This window comes from Trachemys scripta, chromosome 7 (genome assembly GCF_013100865.1).
Source record: "Trachemys scripta elegans isolate TJP31775 chromosome 7, CAS_Tse_1.0, whole genome shotgun sequence".
Classification (NCBI taxonomy): domain Eukaryota; kingdom Metazoa; phylum Chordata; order Testudines; family Emydidae; genus Trachemys; species Trachemys scripta.
The window spans coordinates 51,285,432-51,312,591 of NC_048304.1; the positions used below are offsets into that span (position 1 = coordinate 51,285,432).

Here is a 27,160-nt window from a genome sequence, read left to right on the forward strand (position 1 = left end):
GCTCTTATGGGCCCAGGCAGTGAGCAGAGCCCCCTGTCCCCTCTGCCTAGGGGCCACAGGGACATGCTAGCCATTCTGGGAGCTGCACGGCCCCATAGCAGGCAGGGAGCCTGCCTTAGCCCTGCTGTACCACTGACCGGGAGCTGTCTGAGGTAAGCGTTGCCTGGCTGGAGCCCGCACCTCAACTCCCTTTACCCAGGTTGGAAACCACTCCTGCACCCTAACTCCTGCTCACACCCAACACCCCTGCCCCAGCCCTGAGCCCCCTCCTGCACCCCACACCCCTCATCCCTAGCCCCACGCCAAACCCTGCAACCCCAGCCAGAGCCCACACTTCCTCCCACACCCCAACCCCTGCCCCGGCCCTGCGCCCACTCCTGCACTCCGAACCCCTCAGCCCAGCCCAGAGCCCCCTCCTACACCCCAAACCACTCATCCCCAGCCCCACCCCAGAGCCTGCACCCCCAGCTGGATCCCTCACCCCTCCCACATGCCAAATACCTGCCCCATCCTGGAGCCCCATCCTGCACCCTGAACCCCTCATTTCTGGCCCCACCCCAGCCCGCTCCCCCAGCCATAGCCCTCACCTGTGCCCCAGGAGGATGGGGGAGAGTGAGCGACAGCGGGAGGGGGGATAGAGTGAGTGGGGGCAGGGCCTCGGAGAAAGGGCGGAGCAAGGCGTTTCGTTTTGTGCAATTAGAAAGTTGGGGATGTCACTGAGCTGTAATCTGCCACTCACATGCCCAGCCTGGAGCTGGCCAGGGCCAAGACACCCCAGCAAGCCTGTGGGCAAGGGTGTAGGCAGAGGCTGGTGCTGCTGTCAGCAGGCCTGAGCAGAGTACGCCCAGCACAGCATGCCCCACCAGCTACGGCACAGACGCACCCTGCCCCAGCCGTTCATTGTCTGTAACTGAGCACTGCTGCGGTCAGGCACCCTGCCCCAGGAGCTGAATTGCTGCAGGCTGGACGAAGCCTTTGCTGACTGTACCCCTAGGTGGGCATGCATGGGAAACATGGGTTTGCTTGTGGACAGAGCCAGCCATAGAGAAAATGTTGCCCTGGGAGAACTTGTATTTTGGCACCCTTTGAGGTCAGCCACGGATGGTGGAGCTCACGCTGATAGCACTGTACCCCCTAACCACACCGCCCTGGGCGGTAGCCCTCCCATAAGGCCAGCCCTGCTTGTGGAAGGAGGTGTACAAGAGGTGTGCATGTGTTTGCTTGTAGGAGGTGTACAGGGGCATGTGCGTGTGTTTGTGGAAGGAGGTGTGCATGTGTTTGCTTGTAGAAGGGGGTATACAGGGCCATGTGCGTCTGTGTGTATTTGCTTGTGGAAGGAGGTGTACAGGCTGTGCACATATGTTTGCTTGTGGAAGGTGGTGTACAGGTGGTGCACATGTTTGCTTGTGGAAGGAGGTATATAGGGGATGTGTGTGTATTTGCTTGTGGATGGAGGTGTACAGGCTGCATGCATGTGTGTTTGCCTGTGGAAGAAGGTGTACTGATCCAGGAGAGGACCTTCCTTCTTATCCCATGACAGCTTACCCGTACACCGCCTGCCTATATACCTTCTTCCAGTGAATGATGGGTGGCAGCGCCGCAGAGTGAAAGCATTGCTTGAGGTTTCTTTCCCCATTCCCTCACCCCCGAGTGGCAGGTGAGCTCATGTGAATGCACCTCTGGCCTCTGAGGCCTGGTCTACACTGCGGGGGGAATTGACCTAAGATACGCAACTTCAGCTACGAGAATAGCATAGTTGAAATCGACGTATCTTAGGTCGACTTACCTCGCATCCTCACGGCGCGGGGTTGACTGCTGACGCTCCCCCATGACTCTGCTTCCGCCTCTCGCCGCGGTGGAATATAGGAGTCGATGGCAGAGCAATCAGGGATCGATTTATTGTGTCTACGCTAGATATGATAAATCGATCCCCGATAGATCGAGCTCTACCCGCCAGATCTGGCGGGTAGTGTAGACAAGGACAGCAGCTGTTAGTGGGGTGTGGTGGAGGGAGAGGGGAGTAGTGAGTTGAAGGGACATTTGTTTGCCGGACTTTCACACCTCAAAGTGAGAACAGAGGCAAAGGACACTGCAGATGATACAAAACTACTCAAATAGTTAAGTCCAAAGCAGACTGTGAAGCGCTACTAAGGGATCTCACAAAACTGGGTGACTGGGCAACAAAATGGCAGATGAAATTCAATGTTGAGCAATGCAAAATAATGCATATTGGAAAACATAATCCCAAGTATACATATAAAATTATGGAGTCTAAATTGGCTGTTCCCACTCAAGAAAGAGATCTTTGAGTCATTGTGGATAGTTCTCTGAAAACATCCACTCAATGTGCAGCGGCAGTCAGAAAAGTTAACAGAATGTTGGGAATCATTAAGAAAGGGATAGATAAGAAGACAGAAAATATCGTAGTGCCTCTATATAAATCCATGGTATGCCCACATCTTGAATACTGCATGCAGTATGTGGAAGGAGGTATATGGGGAGTGCACGTGTGTTTACTTAGGGAAGGAGGTGTACAGGTGGCATGTTCATTTGTTTGCTTGTGGAAGGAGGTTGTACAGTGAGTGTGCATGTGTTTGCTTGTGGAAGGAGGTGTATAATTCTTGCACTTGCAGTGAACAGCCTCTATCAGTAGCTGTTAACCATCCAACATCTATGCTGTCAGGACCTACGATTTTGGATCTGAGCGAAGTATTTGACGTTGGGTTCTGATCTATTATGTCTGGCTAGTTGGGAAGTGCCGTCAGAGGCTCAGTAATAATATTAACAAACCCAGGCTCTCAGGTAGTGCTTTTCACCTGTAGTTCTCAAAGCACCTTACAATGTAGGGCAGTGTTTTGCAGATGGGGAAACTGAGGCACATATGGTGGGCATGACTTGCCAGAGGTCACCCATCAGGCCAGTGGCAGATCCAGGATTAGAACCCAGAGTGCCAATCCAGTGTTCTACCCACTAGGGCACGCCACCTTGTCACCAAGTAGACAAGAGCTGTTACCCAGAGCTGTCTCGGCCACTACAGAGCTATTAGGAGCAGAGCGTCTGCAGCCCGGCTGAGGTGTCACATCACACTGGTTATTGGGGGTTGGGGGAAGTGTGTTCCTAAGATCTGCGATCCCAGTGTGAGGATGGTGCCTTACAATGCTCCGGGGCTGATGCAAAAAGCTTTGGTTTTTCTTTGGTGGCAAAAAAGTCAGCCATGGGATTTCCGCCTGCGACATACCAGGGCATGTCAAAGCTCTTCAGAAATTGTCAGCTTAGGAAGTCTGCTAAATTCTACTGGTGGGCCATTGAGGCACCTCCCCGGTGTTTCCGCCATGGCCGTAACTGCAGGCCAGATACCTGGTTACTTGTGCCATGGCAGATATGGATCTGCAGGTGGAATCTTCAGAGCAGGCTGGAATGTCTGCTAATCACAAGCAAATTTCCAATTACAAGGGACTCTGGTCGCTTGCCATCCCAGAATGCTTCCATGTCATCTCTAGGGTGACCAGATGTCCCGCTTTTATAGGGACAGTCCCGATATTCGGAGCTTTTTCTTACATAGGTGCCTATTACCCCGCACCCCCTGTCCCTAATATTTCACACTTTCTATCTGGTCACCCTAGTCGACTCATGTCCTTTAGGACCAAGTTCCACGTATGTGGAGTTGGGCCAGGTATGTGCCCGACCCTGTCCCTGACACGGGTGCAGTCAGTGTCTTTGGAGGGGTGGTGGTGGCAAAGGGTACCCCTCCCTGGCATCTGAGGGGGTTGGACACTGTGATGGGGCGGCTGCCTCTCACTTGCAGGAAAGGGGTTAAAAGCAGCCCTGAGGAGGCTGTGCCAGAGGCAGCTAATCAGAGAAGGGCTAAAGGGAGCAGCCAATCATATAAAAAGGGAGCTGCAGGGCAGAGGAATTCAGTTCTCTGCTCGGAGCCCAGGGAGAAAGGACTGCGTTTCTGGAGGGTTGAAACAACTGGGTTTGTCTTGCTTCATCATTTCCCTGGTTACAGGGGCCTCTGGCACTGTGCAGTAGGTGCCCCTGTGGGCTGTGAGACTTTGGTCTCATTTTGGTTGTTGGGTTTAGTGTGGGGGCTAGGGTGAACAGACAGCAAGTGTGAAAAACTGGGACAGAGGCAGGGGGTAATAGGAGCCTAATATAAGAAAAAGACCTAAAAATTGGGACTGTCCCTATAAAATTGGGACATCTGTTCACCCTAGTGGGGGCTGGGGGCCTGTGCTAGCTGGGGGGCACAGACTATGTGATCCTCTGGCCTTAACTCTGTGACTCTCCCAGCTAATAGCATTTCCCCGCCAGTCTAATTCACAGACTTCTCCGAGGGCACTTCCAGCTCACATGGGACAGAGCCTCAGCTTAACATGTCTGCTAGAACAACATAGTAGGTAACTGGTGTTCACTTAACTCGAGCTACACGGGAGTGGTTCAGAGAGCACCTGGGAGCCCTGGCCTGTCTGACTAACTCCCTGCTACCCCCAACACACTGTCTGGAGAAGCTGGCTGAGAGAGCACAAGACCTGGATGAGGAGCATGTGGGTGGGCAGGGCTGGAGGGAACAGGCTGGGGAGGCAGGCATGTTGTTAGTCAGCGGATTGGGCACCTGTGGGGGCATGTACCTCCCTGGGACTGGGCTGCTTACTCAGAGCATCTGCTGGTATAGACCTGGGTGCCTGTGTCCAAGCAGTATGTGGATGGAGAGTGGGTATTAGCATCTGTGTCTGGAGGAAAAGGAGGTTCCTGGACAATACAGGGCAGGTGCCTTTTGTCTGAAATTAAAGCCCTGGAGGTACCATGAAGGGAACTGAGGGACCGGTGGGACCAGCTGGGCCACACACCAGGACCCAGGCATTTGCTGGGACCAAAGGCAGCTGTGTGGACAAAGACAATCCAGGCATAAGCCAGGAGAACCAAGCATGAGCCCCGAGTGTCTGCTGCAGTGGAGCCTCGAGCCCAGCAGGGCTGGGTAAATAATGAAAGAAAGGCCTTGGCGCTGCTTACAGTGCAGGGCTGGGGTCACAGGGTGGGACCAAGGACATAGGGAGGGCTTAGGACAGGGGGCCAGGGTCACAGGGTGGGAACAAGGACACAGGGTGTGGCTGAGGTCACAAGGCGGGGCTGAGGACCGAGTGGGGCCAGGGTCACAGGGCAAAGACAAGGACATAGGGCGGGGCTGAGGGCAGGACCCAGGGTCACAGGGTGGGGCTGGGGTCACTGGACCAGGTCAAAAAGATGCTGCTTTGACTCCAGGGGAAAAGAGCCTTTTCAAAGCTGCCAATCACTCTGCATGCCAGAAAGAGGTCAGAGCATGTTCCAGTCCCAACCAGCCCCATGGAGGATACCCATGCCCCAGCCTGAACCCCATGGGACAGGCTCCCTAGCCCTAACCCCAAGGGACAGGCCTCACTCCCCAGCCATGCCCTCTTGCTCCATGGATCAGGGCCCCATCCCCACCGTTAGCGCCACCTTGAGGGGCAGGCTCTATACCCATGGATGTTAGCTAGCGCTGTCCCAGAAGCCCTGAGGTAGAGTGCTCTGTCCCGGTCCAACCCTGATGTCCTGAAAGGGTCTATTCTCATGCTAGGAGTTCCCTCAACTCCATTCCAAGGCACCCCCCCCCCAATACTCCCCTAGCCTCTTTGGAGGGGAAAGATGCTCGCCAAATTCCTCCAAGCCAGGAAGCGTAACCTGCCCCCATCATCCAATCCAGCACTGCACTCAGAGATAGGCGGTGGGTTCTCTCACGGTAGACACTCCCTGTGACAATGCGGTTCTGGCGGAACCCAACTGAGAGTGCCAACTCAGGACAAATTACTCAAACAGGGCAGTTACAGCCCAAGGCTGGGGTTTTTCCACCTCTAAGGCAAACCAAACCAGCCAGACTAAGGGGACTTTGGTCTCACCCCACTGGCTAACCGCAAGTCTCACAAGCAATTTCCTTAGACACTCCAGTTTCCCAGTATCACCATCGGTGCCACTCGTTATGGGGACAAATGGTTATGAAAACCAATACCCAAGTAAAAGAAAAAGGTTCTCCCAATCCCAAAGGACCAAGCCCCAGACCCAGGTCAATATACAAATCAGATCTTACCCACAAATCACGCTGTTGGCAATCCTTTAGAATCTAAAATCTAAAGGTTTATTCATAAAAGGAAAAAGATAGAGATGAGAGTTAGAATTGGTTAAATGGAATCAATTACATACAGTAATGGCAAAGTTCTTGGTTCAGGCTTGCAGCAGCAATAGAATAAACTGCAGGTTCAAATTAAGTCTCTGGAATACATCCCCAGCTGGGATGGGTCCTCAGTCCTTTGTTCAAAGCTTCAGCTTGTAGCAAAGTTCCTCCAGAGGTAAGAAACAGGATTGAAGACAAAATGGAGATGAGGCATCAGTCTTATATAGTCTCTTCCAGGTGTAAGAACACTTCTTTGTTCTTAGTGTGGAAAATTACAGCAAAATGGAGCCTGGAGTCACATGGGCCAGTCCCTGCATACTTTGCTGAGTCTGAAGGCATATTTGCCTTCTCTCAATGAGTCCATTGTATAGCTGATGGTCCTTAATGGGCCATCAAGCAGGCTAGGCAGAGCTAACACCAGCTTGTTTGGGATGTCACCCAGAAGCATAGCATAAGTTTGCCATACAGACAGTACAGAGCCAATATTCATAACTTCAACTACAAAACTGATACACACATATAGACAGCATAATCATAACCAGCAAACCATAACCTTGTCTTAGACACCCCATTTGACCCCCTTTATACAAGATTTGGTTGCAACAATGATCTATATGGTCCCAGTTTATGTCAATAACGTCACACTCCCTACAGACAGAGGCTGTTTACACAAGTGTTAGAGAGTGGGTCCCTCTCGCTGGCTGCATGGGGCACGCTGTTGGGGTGAGCATGCCATCAGGGTGCCAGCTGGCTTCTACTAGAGACAGTTAGCACCCCTGCAGCTATTAGCACCCCATCCCTGCTTCAGGGCTCCAGGGGCAGAGAAGGGACTGGGCCCTGCTCTCCAGGCCAGCGCATTAGTGGTTCCAGAGCCCTTAGCTAAAAGCTGGAAAGAAGATGGAGGGGTGAGGTCCTTACACGCAGTAATGGCTGCTGGGGCCCTGTCAGGGTACCTTCCCCACTCTGAACTCTAGGGTACAGAAGTGGGGACCCACATGAAAGCCCCCTAAGCTTATTTCTACCAGCTTAGGTTAAAACCTGGTACGCTGCCACCACCAAGTGATTTAACAAGAAACAGGGAAAGGACCACTTGGAGTTCCTCTTCCCCCAAAATATCCCCCCAAGCCCTTTCACCCCCTTTCCTGGGGAGGCTTGAGAATAATATCCTAACCAATTGATTACAAAGTGATCAAAGACCCAAACCCCTGGGTCTTTGGACAATGGAATAATCAGTCAGGTTCTTAAAAGAAGGATTTTATTAAAAAGAAAAAGGTAAAAATCATCTCTGTAAAATCAGGATGGAAAATAACTTTACAGGGTAATCAGATTCAAAGAGCCCAGAGAAACCCCCTCTAGCCTTAGTTTCAAAGTTACAGCAAAACAGTGATACCTCCCTCTAGCAAAGGGAACATTCACAAGTAGAGAAAAACAAAGATAAACTAATACGCCTTGCCTGGCTATTACTTACAAGTTTGAAATATGAGACACTTGTTCAGAAAGATTTGGAGAGCATGGATTGATGTCCGGTCCCTCTTAGTCCCAAGAGCAAACACCCACCAAAAAATAGAGTACAAACAAAAGCCTCCCTGCCCCCAAGATTTGAAAGTATCTTGTCCCCTGATTGGTCCTTTCGGTCAGGTGTCAGCCAGGTTACCTGAGCTTCTTAACCCTTCACAGGTAAAAGGATTTTGGTGCCTCTGGCCAGGAGGGATTTTATAGTATTGTACACAGAAGGGTTGTTACCCTTCCCTTTATAGATATGACAGGCCCCCTTGGCCCAATGGACAACTGAGCTGAATTCAGCAACAAGCCAAAGCCAGGAAATTGTGGGACGGCTAGCTCCTACTGGGGGCAGATTTCCAGAGTCAGCAACACTGGGCACTTTGGGGTGAGACAAGTCCTCAGGCAGGATCAGGGATATGGGGGGTGGGAGGGAGGCTGGAGCAGCTGTTCTCAGGGAACCTCCACCGCATTGACTCCATCACCCCTGTCAAGACTGATTCGCCACTCTGGCACTTCAAGAGCAGAAGGTGGGGGCCCGCAAGGATTCTAAAAATTAATACTTGTCACTCCAAGCTTGTATTAAACTCCCAAGGTAACAGCTTTTCTCTAACTTTGGCTTGGTAAATGTTGCTACCACCCAAGTGAAAAACTGCCTCTTGCAAATCCTGGAAAAACTCACTTGGGAAGTTTTCCCTGAGGTCCCTCGGCTTTTCCACCCCGCCTTTGGGAAAGCTGAGAAAGAAAACAAACAAAAGGGAAACCCAGGTGTTGCCACCAGCTAATTAAAAACCATATGCACGGACATTTTAAGACAAAACCAATCAGTTTTTTTTTTTTTTAAAAAGGTAAATTTTATTAGAAAAAGAAGAAAGAAAATATCTGAAAAATCAAGCTATTGTTAGATGAAAAGGGGTTAAACACCAGGAATGGCTCCCTGGGATCCAGCTTAACTGTTACAAAAGAAAATAAAAATGCCGGAGTTTAGCACAGAGGAAATCCACAAGCTAAAATAAAGAAATAAACCTGATTGTGTCTATCTAAACATTCCCTGTACCAATGAATCCTTCTAGGTATGGAAGATAATTTTTCATACCTGGTTCAAACTTTACACAGCATTCTTCAGACGAGAGAACAACCCAGAGACCAAGGAAAAGCTTTTTTGTCATTTTTAAACGGAGTTCTGGCCTTCCCATTAGCTCTTCTGGTTATGTGCTCACTCCCTTTCCTTTACCTAGGGGACTTAACTCTTCACAGGTAAAGCAAGGAGAGAACAGCCCCCAAGAGGGACTTTATTGCTAACTGGCTGGATGGGTGTCCATACAACGGAGCTGCCCCCCTTCATTTATCACGACCCCACATATCGCAGGGGGCTCTTGCCCCTCCCCTGCACTGAGCCCATCACCCCATACATGGCAGGGGGTCTTGCCCTGCCCCCGCACTGTCCCTCATCACCCCACACATAGCAACAGGATCTGACTGCTCCCCCACACTCATCACAGTATGGTCTGGCCCCTCCCCCGCACTGATCCCATCACCTCACACATGAAATGAGTGTCTGGCTGCTCCCCCATACTCACCCCACACATCAGCGGGAGGTCTGGCCTCTCCCCCAAACTGACCCCATCACCCCACACATCACAAGGGGGCCTGGCCCCTCCCCCACACTGACCTTATGACCCCACACATCGCAGGGGGTCTGACCCCTCCCCCACACAGACCCCATCACCCCACACATTGCAGGGGGAGCTGATACTGTCCCTGCACTGACCCCATCACTCCACAGATCGCAGGGCATCTGACCCCTCCTCCGCACTGACCCCATCACCCTACATATTGCAGGGGGGTCTGGTTGGTCCTCTGTACTGACCCCGTCACTTCACCCATCGCTGGGTGTCTGGTCCTTCCTCCGCACTGACCCCATCACCATACAGATTGCAGGGGGCTATGGCCCCTCTCCTCACTGAATGCAGCACCCCACACATTGCAGGGGTGGGGTCTGGCCCCACATCCCCACTGACCCCATCACCCCACACATCCCGGAAGGGTCTGACCCCTCCCCAGCACGGACGCCATCGCTCCAAACATCGCAGGGAGGCCTGGCCCTTCTTCTGCACTGACCCCCATCACCGCGCAAATCTCAGGAGGGTCTGGCCGCTCCCCCACACTCATCCCACACATTGCAGGGTGGATCTGGCCCCTCCCCCGCACTGACCCTGTCATCCCACACATCGCAGAGGGGTCTTACCCCTCCACTTCACAGACTCCATCTCTCCACGCATCGTGGGGGGAGGGGGGGCTGGCCCCTCCCCAGCACTGACCCCATTACCCCAAACATCACAGGGGTGTCGGGCCCCTCCCCAGCACTGACCCCATCACCATACAGATTACAGGGGGCTATGGCCCCTCCCCACACTGAATGCATCACCCCACACATTGCAGGGGGGGTCTGGCCCCTCATCCACACTGACCTCATCACCCCACAGATTGCAGGATGGTCTGCTCCCCCACCCACACACTGCGCCCATCACTCCACACATCCTGGAAGGGTCTGGCCCCTCCCCAGCACTGATGCAATCACCCCAAACATCACAGGGAGGCCTCGCCCTTCCTCCACACTGACCCTCATCACCGCGCAAATCACAGGAGGGTCTGGCTGCTTCCCCATACTCATCCCACACATTGGAGGGCGGATCTGGCCCCTCCCCCACACTGACCCCATCACCCCACAGATCACAGGATGGTCTGGTCCCTACCTCGCACTGACCCCAACACTACACACATCACAGGGGGGTCTGGCCGCACCCCTGCACTGACCCCATCACCCCATATATCCAGGGAGGGTGTGACCCCTCCCCACACATTGCAGGGGGTTCTGCCCCTCCCCTGTACTGATCCCATTGTCCCACACATTGCAGGGGAGCTGGCCCCGCCTCGCAATGACTCCATCACCCCACACATCGCAGGGGGGTCTGGCCCCTTTCCCGCATGGATCCCTTGACCCCACACATCACAGGAGGGGTGTGATAAATGAAGGGCTGGTTAGCTCCCTTTTGTGGACACCCAGCCAGCCAGTAGCTATGAAATTCCTCTTAGCTGTTCTCTAATTGTTCAACCTGTAAAAGGTTAAAAAGTTTCACTGCTATGCATAGGTAAAAGGAAGTGAGTGGGCACCTGGCCAAAAGAGCCAATAGGAAGTCTAGAACTTTTTTAAAATTGAAACAAGACTCTCCTTTTGTCTGTCTGTTGTTCTTCGGGAGAGGCAGACAGGGAGCAGTTATGCTGTAAGAAGCTTGTGGATTCCTTTGTGCTAACCCCAGGTGCTTTTGTTTTGCTTGCAACCTTTAAACTGGACCTCAAGAGAGCTATTCTTGATGCTTAATCCTTGGAGTTATTTTTTTTAAATCTAGCAAAAGCCTAAATTCCCAGATGTATTTTCTTTTATATTATTATTATTAATAAAATTTACCTTTTTTAAGAACAGAATTGAATTTTTGTGTCTTAAGAGGTCTGTGCACATGTTGTTTAATTAGCTGGTGGCAACCAGGGCCGGCTCCAGGCACCAGCAGAGCAAGCTGGTGCTTGGGGCGGCAGCTTGTAGGAGGCGGCATTCCGCCCAATCCTAGGGCGGCATGGCCGTTTTTTCTTTTCTTTTGTTTGTTTGTTTTGTTATTGTTCTGCTCTGGCCGCCCTGTAGGGGGCAGCGGCGCGGAGGACAGCAAGCCCGGCAGGGCAGTCCACGTCCTTCCTTTCCAGCCAACCGGAGCAGCGCGGAGCCCTCCTGGCAGGCGGCCCCAGCAGCGCCCCGCTGAAGCCCTGGCCGCTCCCCTTCTCTTTCTCTCCCCCTCCCTCCCTCCCCCTCCTCCCGCTAGCCGGGGCACATCTGCAGCACAGGGAGTCCTCCTGCACACTGGCTTCGGCCGCGCCGCAGGTTGTTGTTTTTTTTTTTCCTTTGCCGTTCTGGCCGCCCTGGTTTTTGTTTTTGTTTTTTTTGCTTGGGGCAGCCAAAAAGCCAGAGCCAGCCCTGGTGGCAACAGCTGATTTCCTCTTTCTTTCTCAGCTCTTGGTGAAAGGGCTTGAGGGTACCCCACAGGAAGGAATTCACAAGTGTGCCTTCCTTGGTTCTCAAAGGGATTCTGCACTTGGGTGCTGGCAGCATCTAACAATCCAAGGTTAGAGAAAGCTGAAGCCTTGGGAGTTTAAAAATTAATACTTGCCACTCCAGGCTTGTATTAGAGTCCCTGCAGGCCCCCACCTTCTTTACTCGAAGTGCCAGAGTGGGGATTCAGCCTTAACATGGTGGCAGAATGGTGGGATCATTTTGAACCAGAGGCACAGACCTCAGGATTTTAAAAGGACACATTTTTCCTTTTGGCAGCCTGCAAAGCCCAGAAGTTTGTTTTTTTCCCCCTTCTTTCTTTCCTTCCTTTCTTTGCTGCCTGAGGGGGAATAGGGACGCAAAGGGTTCAGCCGCCTGCCAAGCCAGGGAGTCCAACAAGCAGTTTTCCCCCCCCCAGCTTTGTGGCAATGAAATTGCTAGGCTAGAGTAGGGAAGCCCTGTGCATGAGGTTGCGGTCGGGTACTGAAACCCTAGAGCAACCAGTTTTCCCAAAGTGACATGCCACGGAGAAGACAGACCCGGATCAAGCCCAGACATCCAGCTCCATGACAGAAAGGCAGAGAGGGGATGGGGGACCAGGAATTTCCCAGGAGGGAAGGGTCAGCCCTCCCCAACCCGAAATCCCGATGCCAGGATGCCCTTAATTCAGACCGAGTTCTAACTGCAGACGACAGGAATTTCTTCCTAGAGATGAAGCGCTTGGAGGGGGAAGCGGAGGCAAAGTGCTTGGAAGCGGAGGAGAGGAGAGAGGCGAAGCACTTGGAGGCAGGAATGGAGCTGAAGCGCTTAAAGCTGGAAAGGGCTAAGTTGAGTCAGCCAGATGGGAATGGCTGAGCCATTACAAACATTGAATCTATCTCCCCTTGTAAGTATTCTCACACTTCTTATCAAACTGTCTGTACTGGGCTAGCTTGATTATCACTTCAAAAGTTTTTTTCTCTTACTTAATTGGCCTCTCAGAGTTTGTAAGACAACTCCCACCTGTTCATGCTCTCTGTATGTGTGTATATATATCTCCTCAATATATGTTTCACTCTATATGCATCCGAAGAAGTGGGCTGTAGTCCACGAAAGCTTATGCTCTAATAAATTTGTTAGTCTCTAAGGTGCCACAAGTACTCCTGTTCTTTTTCCAGATGGACTGTTAGGGCTTTCTCCAGGTACCACTCCCCATTCCAAGAAATTCCCCACATACAAGGTAGGTGATGATACAGAGGCCTTCCTAGAAAATTTTGAAAGGGCCTGCCTTGGGTACAACACCCTTCCAGACCAGTATATGGTGGACCTGAGGCCACAACTCAGTGGACCCTTAAGCAGAGGTGGCAGCTGAAATGCCTAAAGAACACATGAATGAGTACGAACTTTTTAAACAAAAAGCCAGAATTAGGGTGGGACTAACACCTGAGCATGCCTGTTGGTGGTTCAGAGCCCTAAGGTGGAAACCAGACTTGCCATTTTCCTGACATGCCTATCACATTGTAAAAAATTGGGATGCCTGGAAATCAGGAGCAAATGTTATGTCTCCAGAAAATCTGTCTCTCCTAATACAAATGGAGCAGTTCTTAGAGGGTGTTCCTGAGGAAATAGAAAGGTACATCTTAGAAGCCCAAAACTGTAATTGAGGCGGGGGAGATCAGAGCCAAATGCGTGGACGTGGCAGAGAAAAAGAAAGCTAGTAGCAGTTGGTGGGGATACCAGAAGAGGTAACCTGAGACGATACCCCACCATCGGAGTCAGCCCAAGATGCTCACCGCACAAGGAGGAGCCCTCCACACAGCCAGGGAGACCCCAGATGCCCTCTCGTCCCACAATCCCACTCTCCAACCACCCACCTCGCTCCAGCCCACAGTCAGCTGGGTGATGCTTTAAATGCAGTGAGCCGGGACATGTGAAGGCCAACTGCCCCAAGAGCACCAGCTGATTGCAACTCATCACTCCCTAGGGTTCTGATAGCTGCAAGCCTCCGGTCCAAGTTTCTGGCTCTTCAGCTCCAGGATCTCCAGACTCCTCAGCACCTGACACTCCCTGGGCTTCTGACAGCATCGTGCCTCTGGTCCAAGTTTCTGACTCTTCAGCTCCGGGATCTCCAGGCTCCTCAGCACCTGACACTCCCTGGGCTTCTGACAGCATTGTGCCTCTGGTCCAAGTTTCTGACTCTTCAGCTCTCATAGTTAAGGGCAGTAGTGGCTCCTGGGCTGGAACCTCTGCCAAGCATCCTTCCACCTCAGCAGTGACTGAGCAGCTCTGCAGGCTTTTATACTTTACTTCCAGTTGGAGCATGCCCAGTAGAGCCTCAGGGGCGGGGCTTCCTCTGCTAGGCTGACCCTGTATTGAGGGCTCCGGACTTTGACCAACCTTTCGTCATAACCACAGATGCGTCTGAGCGTGGTATAGGAGCAGTTTTAATGCAGAAAGGACCAGATCAACTATTCCATCCTGTCGTGTTTCTCAGCAAAAAACTTTCTGAGAGGGAAAGCCACTGGCCAGTCTCAGAAAAAGAATGTTACTCCATTGTGTATGTTCTGGAAAAGTGATGCCCATAAATTTGGGGACGGCGTTTCCACCTGCAGACTGACCATGCTGCACTGAAGTGGCTTCACACAGTCAAAGAGACTAACAAAAAAAGTCTTCAGTGGAGTTTAGCTCTTTAGGACTTTGATTTTGAAATACAACACATTTCAGGAGCCTCTAACAAAGTGGCTGATGCACTCTCCCAGGCAGGTTTCCCAGAATCTGCCAGGTAAAAATGTCACTGTATTCTAAGTCCCTGTAGTCTTTACAACGTGAAAAGTATTGTTTAGTTCTTCATGTAATTAGTAGTAAAATTAGAGGTGCATGTATGATATTAACTGTTTTCCTAAACCTCCAGGAAGAAATCCCAGCCGGTGTGGACCCAACCTGAACCAGGCTGGCCAACATTGTCTGTGATTTGGGGTGTGTGTGATAAATAAAGGGCGGGGGGAGCTCCCTTTTATGGACACCCAGCCAGTCAGCCAGTAGCTATAAAATCCCTCTTAGTAGCTGGTCTCTAATTGCTCTACCTGTAAAGGGTTAAAAAGTCTCACTGCTATGCATAGGTAGAAGGAAGTGAATGTGCACCTGGCCAAAAGAGCCAATGGGAAGGCTAGAACTTTTTAAGATTGAAACAAGACTCCCCCTTTGTCTGTCTGTCTGTTGTTCTCGGGGAGAGGCAGACAGGGAGCAGTTATGCTGTGAGAAGCTTGGGCCAGGGATGAAAAATCATCAGTATCATACCTAGAAACTACTCATCTAAAACCCCAGATATATAAGTAGATCAGGAAATGTCTAGGAAGACACAATTAGGTTTATCCCATTTATTTCCTTATGGCTTGTGGATTTCTCTGTGCTAACCCCAGGTGCTTTTGTTTTGCTTTTAACCTTTAAGCTGGACCTCAAGAGAGCTATTCTTGATGCTTAATCCTTGTAGTTGTTTTTGTTTTAAATCTAGCAAAATTCTAAGTTCCCAGATGTATTTTTTTTAATTATTAATAAAATTTACATTTTTTTAAGAACAGAATTGGATTTTTGTGACTGAAGAGGTTTGTGCACATGTTTAATAAGCTGGTCAGAACAGCTGATTTCCTTTTTTTGTCTTTCTCAGCTCTTCCCTGGAGGGGGCGTGAAAGGGCTTGAAGGTACCCCACAGGAAGGAATTCCCAAGTGCACCTTCCTGGGTTCTCAAAGGGGTTTTCCACTTGGGTGGTGACAGCATCTACCAATCCAAGGTCAAAGAAAAGCTGTAATCTTGGGAGTTTAATACAAGCCTGGAGTGGCAAGTATTAATTTTTAGAGTCTTTACAGGCCCCCACCTTCTGTACACCAAGTGCCAGAGTGGGGAATCAGCCTTGACAGAGGGTCTGACCCCTCTCCCACAATGACCACATCACCCCACACATCACAGGAGGGTCTGGCCCCTCCTCTGAGCATACTGTCTCCAGGGCAAGAAGCTTACACAGCTTTGACCTTTCTGGGTCTGACCTCAGAGCATTCAGCATCCCTTTCCACACCGTGTGTTTCCTGCAGCGAGTCCGCCCAGGCGGGGCTCCAGGGGAAACCAGAGGGCCCTGCACCCCAACTCCACAGTCAGACATGACTCTCAGCCAGCCGGTAAAACAGAAGGTTTATTAGTCGACAGGAACACAGCATAGGGCAGAACTTGTTAACCTTTGGTGAAATCCCTGGTCATGGGGTACCAAGTCCCCCTCAACTTGTCTAGGATCTCATCAGGCCTAGGTATGGGCAGGCACCAGACATGATGATGGCATGGAGCGTCTCTCTGATCTCTGCCTGCTGGGCAGGGGTTAGCTGGTCAGAGACGGGAATTGATTCCAGCAAGGGGCCGGCTCCGGTCTCAGGAAAGAGATCCACCAGGGGATTTTCCCCCTTCTCCCACTGGCCACACATGGTCAGTACCAGCCTCTCCCTCTCACAGTACAGCTTCATCATGTTGACCTGGTCCCCTCGGTGGCTGTGAGCCAGGTTGGGAAGTTCTACCACATCGTTCCTCATTCAGCTGCTTGATGACCTTGAAGGGCTCATCCCAGGCAGCTTGCAGCTTATTCTTCCTCATCGGGATGAGACCCCTCACCTGGTCCCCGGTGCCATAGGCTGAGTGGTCGTACCAGGCTTTCTGCCTCTCTTGGGCCCTGGCTAGGTTATCCCTGGTTGGATCCATGAGCTCAGTGAGCTTTTCCTGGAAAGTCAGTACATACTCCGCCACTGATTCTCCATTGGGTGAAGCCTTCCCTTCCCATTCATTCCTCACCAAGTCCAGGGCCACCTTCTGAAAAGGCTCTTCTATGACAGGCAGGTGTCCCAAGGCTGCTTTACCCTTGTCCCTGGCCATTTGCACCTCTGGACAAGGCAGTTCTGGTTGGCAGCTGCCCTGCCCTGACTGTGGTTCCCCACACTCAGCTGGGGTCCCCGATCCCCCTGGGTTCAGCTTTGCCCCGTCTGTCCCAGTGAGGGCAAGCAGCTGGCCCGCTGCTTTGCTCACAGCATCAGAAACAGCGTGAGCCACCTTCCCGTGTGCAGGGGGGGGGAGCATCTCTCTGTCCCACTCAGGTCCAGGGCTCTGGTTACAGACAGGCAGGTATCCTGAGCTTAGAAACTCCTGCCCTCTGCCAACCAGGTCATTTGCATTTTCACTGACCGCTTCAGATTGGTTCCCTGGATTCAAAATTCAAATCCTCGGCCGTTACAGGGCCAAGGACCTGTCCCAAAGAGAGACAGTCATCCCCCAATAGGACTTCACAGACGATATCTTGGAGAACCCCAACTACCAGCCAGCCCGACCCCTCCTGTGTGTGCACAGAGATCTGGGCCATTGGTACAGCAAGGGGCTTCATCCCTGGGACCTTCATCCAGGTCACACAGCCCCACAGCATCTTGTGAGGCTGCACTACCCGTGGCCTGACAATAGTTATCTCTGTCCCAGGGTCTTGCCACCCAAGGAATGTCTTCCCATTGACCATCACCTTCTGCTCCCACTGGAGGTCCGAGGGGCCTGAGCCCAGGAGAGTCCATGCATACGTATATTCTGGGGCCGGGAGTGAGGGCCAGTCTGCCACCCCACTCATCTGGCTAAACAGCTCTATGGCCTTGGGACCCAGGAAGGGGACTAGACACCAGAGCCTTTCTGCAGGGCCAGCCTGGTTCCAATTGCCAGCCTTCCCAAAGTCCGTGAGACAGGCATCTAGATCTTCCCCCTCCTTAACCTGGGGCAGCAATTTAGTGTTGAGGTTCCCTGTTGAATTTGCAACCCAGGGTCCATCCCCACTCACCCCTTCTGCCTCTGAGCTCAGCCATCACCAGTTCCTGCTGCCTCTGTCTCTCCTACTGTTCTGCTTCATGCCTTCCCTGTCTCTCATGGTCCTCAGATTCCTTTGATCTCAGCTCCAATTCCATCCGTCTCAGATCCACTGATGGGGAACCTGGTGGAGACTCCCGGCTGGCTGGGGACACGGGTCTCTGGGACACCCCACTGCACCCAGCCTCTCTCACGGCCCCAGCTGGGTCAGGAACCGGTGTGAGCCCTGGGGCTGCCTGGCTGCTCCCAGCCTCTCTCACAGCCCCAGCTGGGTCAGGAACCGGTGTGAGCCCTGGGGCTGCCTGGCAGCTCCTAGCCTCTCTTGCGGCCCCAGCTGGGTCAGGAATCGGCTCCTTAGAGCAATCCTCTTCCAAGGCCTGGTCTACACTATGACTTTAAATCGGATTTAGCAGCGTTAATTCGAATTAACCCTGCACCCGTCCACACAACGACGCCATTTAATTCGAATTAAAGGGCTCATTAAATCGATTTCTGTACTCCACCCCGACGAGCGGAGTAGCACCAAAATCGATTTTAGTATTTCGAATTAGGGTTAGTGTGGCCGCAATGCGATGGTATTGGCCTCCGGGAGCTATCCCACAGCGCACCATTGTGACCGCTCTGGACAGCAATCTGAACTCGGATGTACTGGCCAGGTAAGCAGGAAAAGCCCCGGGAACATTTGAATTTCATTTCCTGTTTGCCCAGCGTGGAGAACACAGGTGACCACAGATAGCTCATCAGCACAGGTAGCCATGCAGGCCGATAATCGAAAAAGAGCACCAGCATGGAGTGTACGGGAGGTACTGGATCTGATTGCTATATGGGGAGAGGATTCAGTGCTAGCAGAACTTCGTTCTAAAAGACGAAATGCCAAAACTTTTGAAAAAATCTCTAAGGGCATGATGGAGAGAGGCCACAACAGGGACTCAGATCAGTGCCGCGTGAAAGTCAAGGAGCTCAGACAAGCCTATCAAAAAACAAAGGAGGCAAACGGTCGCTCCGGGTCAGAGCCGCGGACATGCCGCTTCTACGCCGAGCTGCATGCAATTCTAGGGGGGGCTGCCACCACTACCCCACCTGTGACCGTGGATTCCAGGTCAGGGATAGTCTCATCAGCTACACCTGAGGATTCTGCGGACAGGGAAGAGGAGGAGGAGGAGGAGGACGAGCTTGCAGAGAGCACCCAGCACTCCGTTCTCCCCAACAGCCAGGATCTTTTTCTCAGCCTGACTGAAGTACCCTCCCAACCCAGTATCCAAGACCATGACCCCATGGAAGGGACCTCAGGTGAGTTTACCTTTTAAAATATAAAACTTGTTTTAAAAGCAAGCATTTTTAATGATTACTTTGCCCTGAGGACTTGGGATGCATTCGCGGCCAGTACAGCTACTGGAAAAGTCTGTTAACGTGTCTGGGGATGGAGCGGAAATCCTCCAGGGACATCTCCATGAAGCTCTCCTGGAGGTACTCCAAAAGCCTTGCCACAAGGTTTCTGGGCAGTGCAGCCTTATTCCGTCCTCCATGGTAGGACACTTGACCACGCCATGCCTGCAGCAAGTAATCTGGTATCATTGCCTGACAAAGCCTGGCAGCGTATGGTCCTGGTGTTTGCTGGCATTCAAGCAACATCCGTTCTTTATCTTGCTGTGAGATCCTCAGGAGAGTAATATCGCTCATGGTAACCTGGTTGAAATATGGGAACTTAATTAAGGGGACAGAGGTGGCCGTTCCTACTGGGCTGTTTGCCTGTGGCTGAAAAGAAATCCTTCCCTGCAGTTAGCCAAGCGCAGGGGGGGGGGTAATTGGCCCTGAGCTTTTCGCGTTTGGCTAGCAGGGATCTTCCCTGATACCTGCCACGCGGTGGGGGGAGGGATAAAGCGATCATCCCAGAAAATTGGATGGGGGGGGTTAGTTTGTTTTCTGCTGCTGAAGGTAACAGGAAAACCGCAGCAGTCAACGGGCTTTGCTTGGTATGTGGGAAAGGAGGGCGCAGAAGCCGAAAGACAGTGGCTTACCATGGCTGCATGCAAGCTGAATTCTATTGCCCGGACCTGCGTCTGTGATCTCTAACACCAAAGCCACAGGCACTCAATATTAAGATGGAAATTGCGACCTTGTACTGAAATCACATGTGCTATGTACTGTGAATAGTGTTTTTCACCAAGAAAGAGTATAAGCATTGTTCTGTAAAATGTATCATTTTAAAAACTTCTCTCCTTTTTCTCAACCCTCCCTCCAGCAGCTGCAAATTTATCAAGCCTCCCTCCTCCGTCACGAAGGCTATCTCAGATAAGGCGGCGTAGAAAGAGGACAAGAGACGACATGTTCACTGAAATAATGGAATGCACCCGAAATCAAAGAGCTCATTTGAATGAGTGGAAGGACACTGTAACTAAATTTAGGAAAGATGCCAGTGAATGCGAGGTCCTGAGGGACGCTTGAGATGAGAGGTGGCAGGCTGCAACGCTGGGGCTGCTGCGTGAGCAAACGGACATGCTCCGGCGTCTGGTGAAGCTTCAGGAACGGCAGCAGGATGACAGAGTGCCACTACAGCCCCTGTATAACCTCCCTCCCCCCTCACCATGTTTCATATCCTCCTCACCCAGACGTGTAAGAACGCGGGGGGGTACGCTACGTGCACCTTCCCACTCCACCCCAGTGGACAGCCCAACCAAAAGGCTGTCATTACATTGAATTTGTTCAGTGGCCTTTTACTTCCCTCCTATCCTCCTCCCAAACCTCAGCCAGATTACCTTGTTGGTTCTCTCCCTATGTTTATTATCAGTTAATAAAGAATACATGATTTTTAAATGATATTGACTTTATTACGTTTGAAAGAAAGCTGGGGGAACGGGGAGGGTGGGTTCCTTACAGAGAATGAATGAGTCAATAAAGGGGGCGGGTTTCCATGAAGAAGAAACAAACAGAAATTTCACACTGTAGCCTGGCCAGTCATGAAACTGGTTTTCAAAGCCTCTCTAATGCACAGCGCTTCCTGGTGTGCTCTTCTAATCGCCCTGGTGTCTGGCTGCGCGTAATCAGCAGCCAGGCGATTTGCCTCAGCCTCCCACCCCGCCATAAAGGTCTCCCCCTTACTTTCACATAGATTGTGGAGCACACAGCAAGCAGAAATAACAATGGGGAGATTTCTTTGGCTGAGGTCAGAGCGAGTCAATAGCGATCTCCAGCGACCTTTTAAACGGCCAAATGCACATTCTACAACCATTCTGCACTTGCTCAGCCTGTAGTTAAACAGCTCCTGACTCCTGTCCAGGCTGCCTGTGTACGGCTTCATGAGCCATGGCATTAAGGGGTAGGCTGGGTCCCCAAGAATATCTATTGGCATTTCAACATCCCCAACGGTTATTTTCTGGTCCGGGAAGTAAGTCCCTTGCTGCAGCCCTTTAAACAGAGTAGTGTTCCTGAAGACGCGAGCATCATGAACCCTTCCCGGCCAGCCCGCGTTGATGTTGGTGAAACGTCCCTTGTGATCCACAAGTGCTTGCAGCACCATTGAAAAGTACCCCTTGCGGTTTATGTACTGGGTACCCTGGTGCTCCGGTGCCAAGATAGGGATGTGGGTTCCATCTATCGCCCCACCACAGTTAGGGAATCCCATTGCAGCAAAGCCATCCACTATGACCTGCACATCTCCCAGAGTCACTAGCTTTCGTAGCAGCACCTCAGTGATTGCTTTGGCTACTTGCATCACAGCAGCCCCCACAGTAGATTTGCCCACTCCAAATTGATTCCCGACTGACCGGTAGCTGTCTGGCGTTGCAAGCTTCCACAGGGCTATCGCCACTCGCTTCTCAACTGTGAGGGCTGCTCTCATCTTCGTATTCTGGCGCTTCAGGGCAGGGGAAAGCAAGTCACAAAGTTCCAAGAAAGTGCCCTTACGCATGCGAAAGTTTCGCAGCCACTGGGAATCGTCCCACACCTGCAACACTATGCGGTCCCACCAGTCTGTGCTTGTTTCCCGGGCCCAGAATCGGCGTTCTACGGCTATAACCTGCCCCATTAACAGCATGATCTCCAAAGCACCGGGTACCGCGGTTCGATAGAATTCCATGTCCATATCCTCATCACTGTCCTCGCCGCGCTGCCGTAGCCTGCTCCTCGCCGCCTGATTTTCCAGGTTCTTGTTCAGCATAAACTGCACGATAAGGCGCGAGGTATTTACAATGTTCATGACTGCTGTCTTGAGCTGAGCGGGCTCCATGCTTACCATGGTATGGCGTCTGCACTGTTCACCCAGGAAAAAGGCGCAAAACACCGTTGTTTGCCGTTGCTTCCTGGAGAGGGGGGAGGATATACCCAGAACCACCCGCGACAATGTTTTTAGCCCCATCAGGCATTGCGATCTCAACCCAGAATTCCAATGGGGGGAGGAGACTGCGGGAACTATGGGATAGCTATGGGAAAGCTACCCACAGTGCAACGCTCCGGAAATCGACACTAGCCCTGGTACATGGATGCACACAGCCGAATTAATGTGTTTAGTGTGGTTGCATACAATCGAATTTATACAACCTGTTTTCCAAATTCGAATTATATAAATTCGGATTAATCCCATAGTGTAGACATACCCCAAGTGAGCAATCAGCTGTGCCTTAGGGCATGGCTACACTTGCAAATGTAGAGTGCTTTGAGTTAAACCAGCCTTAGGAGAGCGCAGTAGGGAAAGCACTGCAGTCTGTCCACACTGACAGCTGCAAGCGCACTGGCGTGGCCACATTTGCGGCACTTTGCAGTGGCATTGGGAGTGGTGCATTATGGGCAGCTATCCCACAGAGCATCTCTTCCCATTCCGGTGCTGCGGCTTGTGGAAAGGGGGCGGGGGGTGCAGGGCATTCTGAGTCCTGTCCCAATGCCCCATGATGCATCGGTTCGCATCCCAACAATCCCTCTGCTTCCGTCCACATCTGGCGCTATCTTTCAAAGTGTTTTGTGCTGCACGCTCTGTCTTCCCTTTCGGTCTGTGGGAATGGAGCCTGAACTGCTGAGGAATATGCTGACGAGTCTCGCCAGCACGTCACGTTTGGCAGTCGAATTACTCCTTAAGATCCAAACTGACAGTGAGGACTCCGACGATGATATTGACTTGAGTAATGCATATGACACGAGATTGCTTGTGGCATTCACGGACATGCTCACCAACGTGGAAAGCTGCTTTTGGGCTCAGGAAACAAGCACTGAGTGGTGGGATCACATCGTGATGCAAGTCTGGGATGACGAGCAGTGGCTGCAGAACTTTCGGATGAGAAAAGCCACTTTCATGGGTCTGTGTGACGAGCTCGCCCCCACCCTGCGGCGCAAGGACATGAGATTGAGAGCTGCCCTGATGGTGGAGAAGAGGATGGCTATTGCAATCTGGAAGCTGGCAACTCCAGACAGCTACCGATCGGTCGCTAACCAGTTTGGAGTGAGAAAGTCTACTGTTGGAATCGTGTTGATGCAAGTTTGCAGGGCCATTAATCGCATCCTGTTCAGAAGAACCATGATTCTGGGTAACATGCATGACATTGTGGCTGGCTTTGCACAAATGGGTTTCCCTAACTGTGGAGGGGCAATAGATGGGACGCATATTCCAATTCTGGCACCAGCCCACCTAGCCTCCGAGTATGTTAATCGGAAGGGGTATTTCTCTATGGTTCTCCAGGCGCTTGTGGATCACCGTGGGCGTTTCATTGACATTAACGCAGGCTGGCCTGGAAAGGTGCATGACTCACGCATCTTTCGGAACACTGGCCTGTTCAGGAAGCTGCAAGCCGGGACTTTTTTCTCAGACCAGAAGATCACCATAGGTGAAGTCAAAATGCCCATTGTGATCCTTGGAGACCCTGCTTATCCTTTAATGTCGTAGCTCATGAAACCCTACACAGGGAGCCTTGACAGCAAGGAGCGGTTCAACAACAGGTTGAGCCAGTGCAGAATGACTGTGGAGTGTGCTTTTGGCCATTTAAAGGGCCGGTGGTGCTCTCTGTATGGGAAGCTGGACCCGGCCGATGACAGCATCCCCACGGTTATATCTGTGTGCTGTACCCTCCATAACATTTGTGAAGGGAAGGGTGAAAGCTTCACTCAGGCATGGAACTCGGAGGTTCAACACCTGGAGGCTGAATTTGAACAGCCAGAGAGCAAGGCTATTAGAGGGGCCGAGCGCGGGGCTGCAAGGATTAGGGATGCCTTGGGGGAACAATTTGAGGCTGAAAGCCACCAGTAATGTCTGGTGCCCTGCATGGGAGTAAAGTGCAGTGGTTCCAATATTAGTAGGAATCTGTGTCTGCTATGCTGACTTGCAGTGCCTGTTGCTTTCCTGGGCTAAGGTATCTTTTACTTTATGCAATAATAAAGAATGTTTTCAAAGCCAAAAAATCCATTTATTGAAAAGAAAATTCATTTATAGAAAAGAAACACAACTGCTTGGGAAACAGAAAGGTTAAGGGGGTGAGGTGGGGAACGGTACAATCACAGATTTGCATATGTCCTGTTATCATACTCAGCCTTCCTGTCTGGAGTGCTGTGCAATGAGTGCTGCACTTCAGGATGGCTATACTGCATGGTGATGGGGGTTGAGTGCAGTGGGTAAGGGTCGTAGTTTTCAGGGCTGGGTAGTGAAGCAACAGGTGTTGGAGGCAGTTGGTGGCGATAAGAACCCGGATGTTGGGGAAAGTGGGTTGGAGGTGACATGGGGGCACAAGGGAAAGAGTTTTGGGACAAGGGCTGCAACGGGGGGCGGGGGCGGTAGTGCTCCGCCTGCATGGCTACGAGCGCCTGGTTCGAGTCCGCTTGGCGCTCCATGATGCTTATCAGCCAATCTGTACTTTGCTGCCGGAGCGCCACACTTTTGTGTCGGCGATCCGCATTCTGCTGGTGGATCCTTCTTTCACTCTCCCTACACTCCTGCGCTTTTAGATTCTCGTTAAGTGACTGCTACATTACTTCATACAGCAAGTCTTTGCTTCTACATGGCCTCTTCTTGATTCTTTTCAGGCTCTCGGCCGATGATAACATGGACGGCTGAGCTCTCAAGGTTGCATCCGTAAAGGCAAAATGCAACATTTAACAGAGGCAGCATTGTTCACACCAGACAGAGCAATGATTCCGCCGTACTTAAGGAGGGCAAGCACAGTCTACACAATAGCATAATTTGTCCATCCCAAAGCGAGTGCACATAACCCATGGGAACCCCAAAATGGTGAGTAAGCACAGGGTCAAGGGGGTCTGATTGTTTCATGGCTGTACTGTCCTCTGGGTTTCTGTGCCTTGGGGAGAGCCAACAGCTGCAGGGGGCCCCTATGCTGAACACTGTCCTCACATTTTCCACAGGAGTTCGTCCTGGACGATATCTCGCTGCTGAGGGTGACCTGGGAAGCAAGGGAGGGTCTTCTACTACAATGCGGCTTCCGCCCTGGCAGTTTGCCTGTGTGCAGCAATGGTCCCCTCGCCCCTCATGGCACAGTGGCGCGGACATGTTAGCCTGATTGGGACAAGGACCACAGTGGCTCTCCCAAGCCTGCGCAAGCGCATTGCCCAAGTTCTGGCTGAGACCTTGGAAGAGATCACTGAGGCCAATTACCGCGATGTGAGGGAGCACATCAACGCCCTATTCCGCATCTAGGCATGCATGCAGCCCTAACTCTCCTCACCCCAAGAGTCCGCACTGAATAACTTCCTTCCCAAAATAAAAGCTGCTTACCGGGAACCTCCTCTGGTGTTTGTCTTTCCCCAAGCACCAGCCGCCGCGACTGGCTACCTTCCTCCTGGCTTGAGAGCAGCTCCTGGCTGCATGCATCTAGGGATTCCGGGGTGTATTCCTCCGCCTCAGCACCCTCATTCCCGCTTTGCTCCTCCTCCTGCCTTGTTGAAATGGGCTCTGAAGTGTCCATGGTGGTCCCCGGAGTGGAGGTGGGGTTGCCCCCAAATATCGTGTCCAGCTCTTTGTAGAAACGGCAGGTCGCAAGGGCAGCACCTGAGTGGCGGTTTGCCTCGCGGACTTTGCGGTAGGCATTCCACAGCTCCTTCACTTTAACCCTGCACTGCAGTGCTTCCCGGTCATGGCCCCTTTCCATCATGTCCCTTGATATCTGCCCAAAGGTATCATAATTCCTATGGCTGGAGCGCAGCTGGGACTGGACAGCTTCCTCCCCCGAAACACTGATGAAATCCAGCACCTTGCCATTGCTCCATACTGGGGATTGCCTGGCACCTGGAGGCATGATCACCTGGAAAGATTCGCTGAGAGCACTCCACGCCTGGATGAGCAAGCAGGAAGGGGATTTTCAAAATTCCCAGAGAATTTAAAGGGTGGGTCTGATGGTTGGTCACCTTTGAAGGCAGGGCAGTAGAGTTCAAACTGATGACCAGAGTGGCTAGAACAAGCATTGTGGGACACTTCTGGAGGCTGATCAGAGCGCATTAACAGACCAGGGCGTACACACTGGCGCCATGGCGCTCCAGCAGGGGCGCATCAAACATTATTCCGCTCGCTGAGGTGGAGTACCAACAGCGCTCTCTAGCTGCGGAGTCAGAGCGCTCTACGTGCCTTGCCAGTGTGGATGCATCGTGAGTTAGAGCGCACTGGGCTGCTTTAATGCGCTCTAACTCGCAAGTGTAGCCATGCCCGTAGTGAGCTTTCTAATCCACAGCCCTCTCTCCCTGCACACCTCTACAATGTCTTTCTTAAGGTGATGGTTATAGGCCATCTCCATGCTGTCCCCAAGTGGTCACAGACTCACAGGCCTGTTCTCTCTCAGCTCCCCATGATCCCTGGGAGGAACCCCTTCTGTGTGACAGCCTTTCTCGGGGGTTCAGTCTCTCTCGGGGTTAAACCATAGGCTCCTCCGCCTCCTGGAACTGCACCTTTCGGAGCCTCCAGCACGACCGTCTCTCGCTAATCCCCCTTTGTTTTACTGTTCCCCAGTCACTTACTGCAGGATGCTCTGTCCTCGGGGTGCAGTTTATCTCACCGCTGCCACCAGTTGTCACGGAGTCACCAAGGCGATGCTCTGGAACTACTCCCTACGAAGCCAGTCAGGACTCTGGGGGAGCATGCCTCCTCTTTCTGAGCATACTGTCTCCAAGGCAAGAAGCTTACACAGCTTCTACCTTCCTGGGTCTGACCTCGGAGCATTCAGCATCCCCTTCCACACCGTGTACTTCCCCACAGCAAGTCCGCCTGGCGGGGCTCCTGGGGAAGCCAGAGGGCCCTGCACCCCAATTCCACAGTCATCTGACTCTCAGCCAGCCGTTAAAACAGAAGGTTTGTTAGTCGACAGGAACACAGGGTAGAAAAGAACTTGTTAGCACAGAAGTCAGTGACTTTCAGCCAAGTCCATCTTGAGGGGGAGGGGAGCCCAGAGCCAGGGTTCTGGTTCTCCCCCTGAACCTCAAGCCAGCGGAGACTGACTCGTTTCCAGCTGCCTAGCTCCTGCCCTGCCCGTTGCTCCTCCTCCGGCCTTTGTCTCACTTCCTGGGCCAAGAGTCACCTGGTCGCATACTCCTCCTGGGTCTCAGG

The 27,160-nt window shown here is 52.1% G+C and overlaps 1 long non-coding RNA gene across 1 annotated transcript in view; it reads left to right on the forward strand.

Moving 5' to 3' along the window:
• LOC117879765 overlaps window positions 1-25,032 on the forward strand; it is a 35,246-nt gene extending 10,214 nt beyond the window's left edge. Inside the window, exons 2-3 of the long non-coding RNA XR_004646381.1 lie at window positions 24,637-24,841; window positions 24,973-25,032. This is a non-coding gene — a long non-coding RNA (uncharacterized LOC117879765). The remainder of the gene's footprint in view (window positions 1-24,636; window positions 24,842-24,972) is intronic.
• Window positions 25,033-27,160: the final 2,128 nt, after the last annotated feature.